This window comes from Alosa pseudoharengus, unplaced genomic scaffold (assembly GCF_046254945.1).
Source record: "Alosa pseudoharengus isolate Yale_2024_CS ecotype anadromous, Long Island Sound unplaced genomic scaffold, YU_APseudo_1.1 YU_APseudo_1.1_scf_17, whole genome shotgun sequence".
In the NCBI taxonomy this organism is placed as follows: domain Eukaryota; kingdom Metazoa; phylum Chordata; class Actinopteri; order Clupeiformes; family Clupeidae; genus Alosa; species Alosa pseudoharengus.
In genome coordinates, this window is record NW_027468640.1 from 31,454,632 (window position 1) to 31,464,256 (window position 9,625).

Here is a 9,625-nt window from a genome sequence, read left to right on the forward strand (position 1 = left end):
AAATGTGTTCAATGCATAAATGGAATGCATCGGTATTATGGTCCCATGATCTCTGTTGGCTCGCCAACTCTCAGCCTTTCACTAATGCTACTTCACTTGCTGCTCCTCAGGGTCTACACGACACCATCATCAGCACTGCGGCACACGTTTAACCCTTTTGTTAGCTCGTCACTAACCACAAAGTGCTTCAGTTCTTTTTACTTGCTGTTAAAAAGCATCCTGAAATGGTCATTTCTTTCAATTGTGTTTGTTTGACTCCTACCTTCTTTTGACTCATATAATGTCACCTGTAGCCATCAAGAATACCATCCCATCCCATCCCATCCCTGTCTAGGCCAACCTCTGACCCCCATAGTGGGCTTCAGTCACCAGTGATTTTCTCAGAGTTTACATTATTATTTCAGTTGTCCGACTCCTTATTGTGCTGAAGGATCTCATCTGGATTATCATGTCCTCTACTTCATTCTGTGGAGGTCTTGTGGATGGCAGAACTCGCATACCCCTTGTCTTGTATCAGAAACGGACAAGTCTGTGTGCACTGCAAACCCGCCGGCACAGGCCACAGTGGCCCATACACTGTCGGAATGTGCATCTAAACGAACAGATCCTCAATTCAATCCCAATCTTGTTGGGACACTCTGACGACTCTGACCACCTTAACTCTCCATAGTGGACATTTATAAGCCTGAACTGGATGGCTTGCAGTTGGCATGCTACTCGGTTGCCTGGTTATCTAAGGAGTCTCCTTAACATGGTTTACAAACAAAACAAAGTTGATAGTACTGAAGTGGCCGGTGCCTCTGGAATCCTGTTTGTAGTCTTATATGGTATATCCTATGAGATGTGTAATCACGGTTTAATTGCCTTGTTTTGAAATCGATTAACTGTACTCTCGCACACAACAACAACAACAAATGAATTGTACGCCTTTTTAATTGTCATTTTTTTTCTGATCATGATGAAATTCAGGGGATGTGTTAGTGAATGTATGATATTGTGCTACTTTTGTTTGACCGTTTGTGTGTCTGTCTGATTGTGTGGTTTGCAGGTTTTTTCCTGCAAAAAAAAAAAAAAAAACTATTTGGCAATTGAACTCCTGTCCAATAAATTTAAACAAAGAGACTTGCCATTGCATGTGTTTTTTGTTCATATTTTTTTTTTTTCATTGCTAGCCCTCCTGTAATGGCAGTGTATAGCTAGTTTGGTTCCCAGTTCATTTTGAACTCCACTAACATCAAATGAGAAATTGCCACCAAAGCTTGCGTTTCACAAGCCAGACCGGTCTGTGGAGTTGAAATTGCACATGTGCCTAACCGCCTAATCTTCAGCGGTCCTGCTGTTCTGACCAGTAATACGTGTGCATGTGGTTGCATGTTTGTAAGTTGGGAGTAAGAACTTTTTCCTTGTTTGTGCTTGCACTTTATTTCTGTCAATCATGTGTGTGCGTGCGTGCGTGCGTGCGTGTGTGTGTGTGTGTGTGTGTGTGTGCGTGTGTGTGCGTGCGCGCCAGCTGTGCCTGTGAGTCAGCAGATTCTGAGCTGGTGTCTATTTTAATGGTTGTATTATATTGTTTGTGTATCCACTGGTTCATTTGGTTTGGATGTATGTCTGGTTGTGTGTGCGAATGTGTGTGATGCCAGTTGTGTTTGTGTGTGCTAGTTTTGTGTGCGTCAGCTGGTTGTGAGCTTTTGTCTCTGGATGTTGGGGTCGGCAGTGTCTGGCACCAAGTGTGTGTGTGTGTGTGTGTGTGTGTGTGTGTGTGTGTGTGTGTGTGTGTGTGTGGCTGGGTGGTGGTGTTCATTGTGGAAGTGGAGATGTGTATGTGCGTGCCGTGTGCTTGAGAGGATATCCCCTCCGCCTCCTCGTGACCTCACTCCCTCTGGCTGTTTGCGGCCCAGGCTGGCAAGCACAGATAAGCCATGTGCCATGGAATATACCAGAAGGATTCAACCAACACCCCCCACACACGCACGCACACACAGGGCACAGCCTGCTTCTTGTCCTCATTGCACACACACACTTCGTTTATTTGTTTTATTCTTTCCTCCTCTCAAGCTGTCCCATTTTCCAGGTGTTCTTTAGTCGTGCCAACAGCTCCAACCACACCGTATCAGTCTAACCACATTTCTTTGTCACAGCATATATACACACACACACCACCTGTGTGTCAAAGTTCTGGAACATTCTGGTTTTCTTCCCTTCACCCAAGATGATGCACAAGAACAATGAGGCCAAGGGAGACACTCTCTAAAATGTCTCAACATTAGATGTAACCGTAGGACCTTTTTAGAAAAGCTCGATCCCACGTTCTCCAATCATTTTACAGGCTCACAGAGTCACAGGCCTTTACCTGAAAGTTAAGGCTAAAGAACAATTACCGCTTTCAAAAGAATTCTAGAGCTGAGATTTGAACACGTAACCTCCACGACGGTCAGACACACTTGCAAATGCCTGCAAAAGTGTATTGCTCTCCCCCAGGTCCAGACCCCCTGCAGGCCCTTTCAGTAGAGGGGCCCAAGCAGACGGACTCTGGTGTGGTGTGGATGCTGTGGCGTGTCAGAGGGCGTGCTGAGCGTGTTCCACGAGAGAGAGAGAGGAAGGTTCAGCCCTCCACCTCTGCACGGAACGCCACATCCGGCTCCGGAGCTGAAGCGGGGAGAGGTAGGAAACGTCAGTGGAAACGGGACGGAGAGGGACTCAGGAAGACTGTCCCGCCTGCCCTTTTTGAGATATCCTGCCGTGTACGCAGACACACACACACACACACACGTTTTTTTTTTTTTTTTTTAAACCCCAATCCCACCCCCCTACACTGGCCTGTGCCCAGCGTTACGGAAGCAGGGACAATCTGATGTCGCCCAGGCGTCAGGCAGTTGGGTTTTAAAATACTCTTTCTAAATGCAGACAGGGGAGGGGTCAGCCATACCCACCCCCACACAGCCCTCTTGTTTCCAGCCACGTCAGCGCGTGTGCTATAAAGAATCTGTATGTGTTATTGTTGGATGGGCTGTTGTAGTGTTGTAGTGGTGTGAGGGCAGTCTTGCACAATCAAATGGGTGTGTAAGATTACAGGCACCTGGCTGAACTGGGCAAGCATACAAGCTAACTAACGTTCCCCCTCAACATAAGAACTAATGTTTACAAAATCCATACTCTGTGCATAGGTAGAAATTTTTAACATCCTACATTGCACACCTCCTCCCAGACCATTTTATTGAATTACTGAATTGTGCCTTGGTGTCTAAGGAGTCACTTAAGGACACTTTTTTCCCCCACAGTTGTTTATCTTCCCAGAGCAGATATATTGAAGGTCTGGGTTAATGTGATTCTAGCTCTTTCAATCTATTGCCAATGCATTCATTGTGATCATCTGGGGGTATTCCACTGGATTCCAGTTGGATTCAGGATTATTGACTACTGAGTGTCCAGTACAATGAAAGTTCAGCTTAGGCTGAGATCACAATAGTGCAAAGTAAGAAGTCTTACTGAATCCAGTATAGGGATGGCCCACATCATCAACAACAAATGCCTGCACTGTCAGGACCACCCCATTACATGTTCCACTACACAATTCTACCACAAGTACCACTCTCATACATATCCTACATCATAAACTATACATCTATAAACTGCATTACAATTTAATGGATTTACCAGTTTCTGTTGTATGTATTATAATGTAATATTTATTTTCCCAGCACTCAGGGCTACTGTTGAACGCTACAATGCTACAGTCTTTTATGGGGATACAATTATGCAAACTTGCAGCCTAACAAACATAACTATATGTTATAATCAACATAGTACAGAATAGTACGTTGATTTTTGGAAACAGTACTATGCGTTTTGGAAATCTTTCCCCTTTTAAGCAAACTAATCCCTGTCCTTGGAATAGAATTACAGTATGTTGAAGCATTTGCTGCCGTCATGGTTATGACAGTCATTTCAGTCTCATGCACACCCTTTCAAATAAAGTGTTACCTATCAAACTTACTTTCACACCCAGTGATTGAAGTAAAGAACTCTACAATGTGAAGTGTTAACAAATTCACGGCAAGTTTTCAGTCAAATGAAAGTTAAAAGTAAATTGAAAGTGACCACTACAGAATGACATTGGGGATCACCGTTGAATTGTTTGTTAAATCTCATGAAACTCAAGGATCAACAAAACTATGAGGACCCGTCTCTATGAAGGTTCTTATCCATTTAAAGAACTGTTGCTAAGCTCATCCACGTTGAAACTGTTCCTGCTTGTCTCATCTTGTTAGATCATTTCTTGCTAAATCATTTAATCTTGATGTCAGCCCCTACCCCCCCCCCTCCTCCTCTTCCTCCTCCCTGGCTTAATATCTAAGGATCTTTAAGCGCCCTGCTACTCAACCGCCTACTGCTCAAGTTAACAGTTTTTGTAATGCATGCCCTGATTTCTATGCGTGTCAGGTCTGCTTGGCCTCTGACTCTTAGCCCCTGGGTGGCCCGGGGTCGGCCTGCAGCCTGACCCCGTGAGAGTGGACCTGCGCTGGGGTGGACACGCGACCAGGCCAGGCCTGGCGTGATCGCTGGGGCTATTTTCTGCCCATGCCATCCACACTACTGACAACTGTGATGTTGTTTTTATTTGGGGAAAAAAAAAGATCCCTTCCTTTTTCATCCAGGCCATGAGTTGAACAGGGCCCCTTGAGGATCTCCCTATTCCTTCCTGACGAGCTGGGAGAGGTCCTTTCCATGGCAGGCCAGCGACAGCAACAGCCACCCTGTCCCCTCCACACACACACCCTTCCCCCTCCACACACACACACACACACACACACACACACCCTCCTCTCCTCTATGTCTTTCTCCACTCCTCCCACTTGCACAATCGCTTTCCTCTGGATGACAGATGCTGCTTAACCCTGCTGACCTGCTGTTCTGAAGCGGCCTGGCGTGAGTGACAGCGTGCCGGCCGAGAGGGAGAGGCACAGGCAGAATAACAGCCAGCCCAGAGAGAGAGAGAGAGAGGAAGAGCTTTCTCCGGGATGCGGAGGGGGGGGGGGACTGTCTCTTTTTTTGGGGTGGGATGGGGGGATGGGGGGGGGGGTTGGCGTTGCTCTCGGGGGAGCAGGGCCCTGAAGCGCACGGCTCCGGGAAAAAGAGCTGCGTCGTGCAAGTGCACATCAAAGTGTCCCGGAACACATCCGCTTGACCGCCATCCTGCATCGTTGCCGGGGCTATTGAGACAAATGGGCCTTTTGGGTTGAGAGTCACGCGACAGTCTGTCATCACAGGGGCGACCCCACTGCTCTGTCTTAGTGCTGGGTTAATGTGCCATCAGTAAAGAGCAGCCATGTTGTACTCACAGCAGTGACATGGAAACAGTGCGTTAAGCTGATGAAGTGATTCCTCAATGGGAAGTAGCACTACACAAAGTTATCATGTTTTACGTCACTCTTACACAAAACACCCATCAGAATGGGGTAAACCTCACAGGTTATTTAACTTGATAATACTCTCACCAATTATCACAAGTACAAAAAAAGCATACTACATGTGTTCTGATACCAACAGGCATCAAACTAGTATCAAAGTAGTATCATTAACAATATATGGATTGCCCTGTTGCATTACTTATACTTTTGAAGGACATTTTAAAGTCTAAGGTCCTCCACCAAAGTGTTAAATGTGAATTTATCCCACTTCTTTCCAATTCTGCCAACATGTTGCATTTTCTTGTGTGAATAATATGGGGCCCTAGACCTCACATCTGATCAATCGTATCTGATTTATCAGTAAGGACACCCCTGATAGTATTAGCTCCAGCTTGAGGTGTCAAATGACAGGTCTTATTGCAGTGGATCCACTCCACCACAATTGTGTCCCAATCCTGCTTCGCCCAGTCCCAACCTGTACAGATATTCAAATGGCAGGTATCAGTGTCAGAGCCCATTCGCCATGTTGGGCCCCTCGACATACTCGCCGTGACATGTTATGACAGCTGATATATTATTCATGTTTCCGATGCTCTATGTATGCGGCCCGCTTCCAATGAAAGTAAGTTTGGTGCGCGCGGCGGGGGTCAGGCGCTCATAAATCCGCGGCCTCGTCCTCGGCCTGAGCTCATTGTGTTTGTGTCTATTTCCAATGGGATGAGCTCACATTCTCCCATTGGAGTCACAGAGAGTGACGGAGCGCCCGCTCACTCGTTCCACGCTCTCTCTCCCCTCCTTGATGCCCTTCAGGGACAGGACATTCTCAGAAAGCTTACACAACACCCACCCATGTCTCACACACACACACACACACACACACACACACACAGCCACCACCACTACCCCATCTAGGGCACATCAACTGGCTTCAGCCTGGTCATGGGTGGGTCCTAATGTTAACACTACTGGTGAGAACTAGCTGACCTTCTTGGGCTTTACCCACTGTTTTGTGGGTCACAAACAGATAAAACCATATAAAACCTACAAGAGTTTACCAGTTTACACTGAAAATTGAGCACCATGTGTTTTATATTATCAATAGTGAACACTGCTCGGGATAGTGACTTTAGAATTTGTGTGCACAGAGACAAGCGTTATGAAAGAACCATTGAGAACATTAAAAATGCATGTATTCATCCTCAGTGAAAATCTCCCTGCTAGAGCTGATTTCAACCATAGACGTTTTGGCCCACGAGCCTTTTGGTCTGTCAGTTTCCCTGCCACCCTCAAGTCTTGCCTTCTGGATTCCAGCTCCTCTCTACTCTCTCTTCCCTCATGTGCCTTCCTTGGCATCCTCCAGTCTGCGCTCAGTGACAACTAAACCCTTTGCCTCTTGTCCCCCTCCTCAGCTGTGACAGGGCTATGTAGCCCACCATGGATGGCTCTTACTGGCTGGGAGTTTTTTTTCCCCTGGCTTTGCACTGACTGATTTTCCTCCACAGTCTATTTCATTTCACTCTATCATGCATCTTCCTCCTGTTCTCTATTTTGTTGAACTACACAGTACTTAGACGTGGGGTTTTATGTCCGAATAACAGTAGTGGGACGAACAAAAGAGCATGTTGTATACAGCCTGACCAATTCATGCTGATTCAAATGACCACGGATGACGGCTTCAACTATTTTTTTGTCATTGTGCACAAAGCTAATTAAAAAAAGAGAGTGAGGAAGGCTACTACTAAAACATTTATTTCCACTTATGATTGAATGAGTGAGGAAGGAGCACGTCTGCATCTTGGCAACCAAGAACGCCCTCTCCTCTCTCTATTCCAAACGTATACTCAGCTCAGTTAATTTTTAGTAATACTGTGTAGTGTTCTGACATGTTTTTCCTGCTTTAGTCCCTGTGGAGATCACATGGGCTGTTCCCTGTCAGAAGTCGATTTCTGTCTGTGCTTTGTCTACAGTCAATTAGTGATAGAAGATCTTGCAGGGTCATCACCTAAGTTGCAAAACAGGAAATAAATGTATTATACTGTAATTAATTGACACATTCTCTACCACAAAACTCTTCTGTGATCAGTGTGATCAGTGTCTGTGGTGTATTTCTAGGTTTGTATTTGCTAACAGCAGCTGAAATAGCCTATACCTGACAATGATGCTTTCTTGGTACAAGACTGACCAAAGCTGCTTCAAAAGCAGGTGCTCTCTACTGATAGACAAATTGATTTGCCTACACTGCACAGATACTGCAATTTTGTAGTTTGAAGAAAGAGGGGATATTAGGACTTACTGTTTCAGTAAAAGGGTCACAGTACTGGCTAGGTTGAACATTTGAAAATCGGAAAACCTAGAACTGGATGAATAATTGACATTTTATTCTTTTAGTCGCTAGATGGCAGTGTGTCTATTCCATTCCAAAGCTCTCGGGCTGACAGATTCCCACGTCTTCTTTGACGAGTCTCACAGGAATTAGATTTAATGGCCGTAGCACCACGGAATAAAAAGTACTTGAGCAAGAACATTTCATTCACTACTCGGTGTCCCAAATCCACACTAGCCTATACTATAAATATGTGTTAGGAAATTTCTTTAAAGGTTTTGTGATTGGATGCTAGTATTGCAAGGCAATGCTGATAGACGAGGTTCTATGTGTGACATGATGAAAGATAGACAAAATTTTCTTACAATCAAGAACATCACTGTAAGTTCAAAGGGAACGAAGAGTAATTTGGTCGACTAGGCCTTGCGTATGGTAATTGGGTCTCTCCATCTCTCGTTTGGAAAGTAAGTTTTTGATTTTGGGCTACCTTAGCGTGTCTTTAAGCAGATTTAAAATTCTGTGCTGTAATTAAATATTGATTTAGTTTCAGTTCGTTATCAAGGAGGACTACCCTCTTCACCCATGTCAGGGTTTCTCTCTTCAATGTTGTTCAACAGAAATCAGCGGAGACTCATCAAACTTGATTCTGAATCTTAACGCATGAAGCACTGTTGAAAAACCACATGGTCTGTTATATTTGTTTTAGCATTCTGTTTCACGTCCAATTCTCTGCAGTACACTAGGCCTGTATGCGCGCGCACACCCTAAACACCCTCCAAACATCCTTATGTGAACCACAGCAATTAATTGGCAATTAATCATTGAATAATTAATTGGTAGGCTACAACCAGATTACAGGCTAGAAATACGCACCACTTTAAGGTAACCAGACATCGAGGTGAAGTCGATTTGGTTTTGATAATCCTAAACACGCATTTCAGAGAAAAGGCTAAAAACATTGACTCGAGGTGGAAAAGTGTGTGAGCTCGAGCTTTCTATGTAAACTGACTGTGTTCTTAAAGGCAGATATGAGGAGGAAAAAACAGCCTTTCAAATTGCACTTTTAGAGAGTTAGACCATTGATGTTTCAATTGAGAGGTGTGTGTTAATCTGATCTTGGTTTCTTATTTCAATTACAGGCCTAGTTTATATGCGATCCTGAAATCACTAGTATTTTTAAGCTTATAAAACGTGAATGTCATCTAACTTTATTCGTGTGTTATCTGTAATGTATCGTCTGTTTGGATTTGAGCAAAGAGATCCAATAGGCCAATGGATTTTTTCTCTCCACAGAATGTCGTTACATTCTCAAGAGCAGCTGTGAAAGCGGCTGACAGTAGGCCTACATTATCACTGTATATCACCGCTATCGCCTTGCCTCGTATTGATACACTGGCTTATCTCTTAATGGCAGCCGTTAAATCAAAGACAAGCCCCTGGTCCACGGAATAGAAACGGGTGTCAGTCTCAGCAAGACAGGAAGCGACCCTTAATTAAATATTTTCCAATTAAGAAGTTATCCACAGATAGCCGAAACCGAAAACAACTCTCCATATTTTAATGTCCCTATTCAGATAGCTCATGGCCAGCCCTCTCTGTCAAAGAATACAATACCCGACTTTAAACGATTCTTTAGAGATTAATTTATAAGGTAAACAGAATTATGTAAATGGACCGATTGAGTCTGAATAGACATGTTAATTTTTTGTTTAAAAACTTTAACAATACAAACTCCGGGCGGCAATTGTGTTCCACATTTGTTTAAGCGAAGCCTTTGTGATCGAGGTGCAGCCATTGACGGATAGAAAATTCATTGCCATGATATTTTTGTTTAGCCAAGTTGATAATCCTTACTTCTGATTTTTGGCGATACCTCCAGAGCCTGCATTCTAAG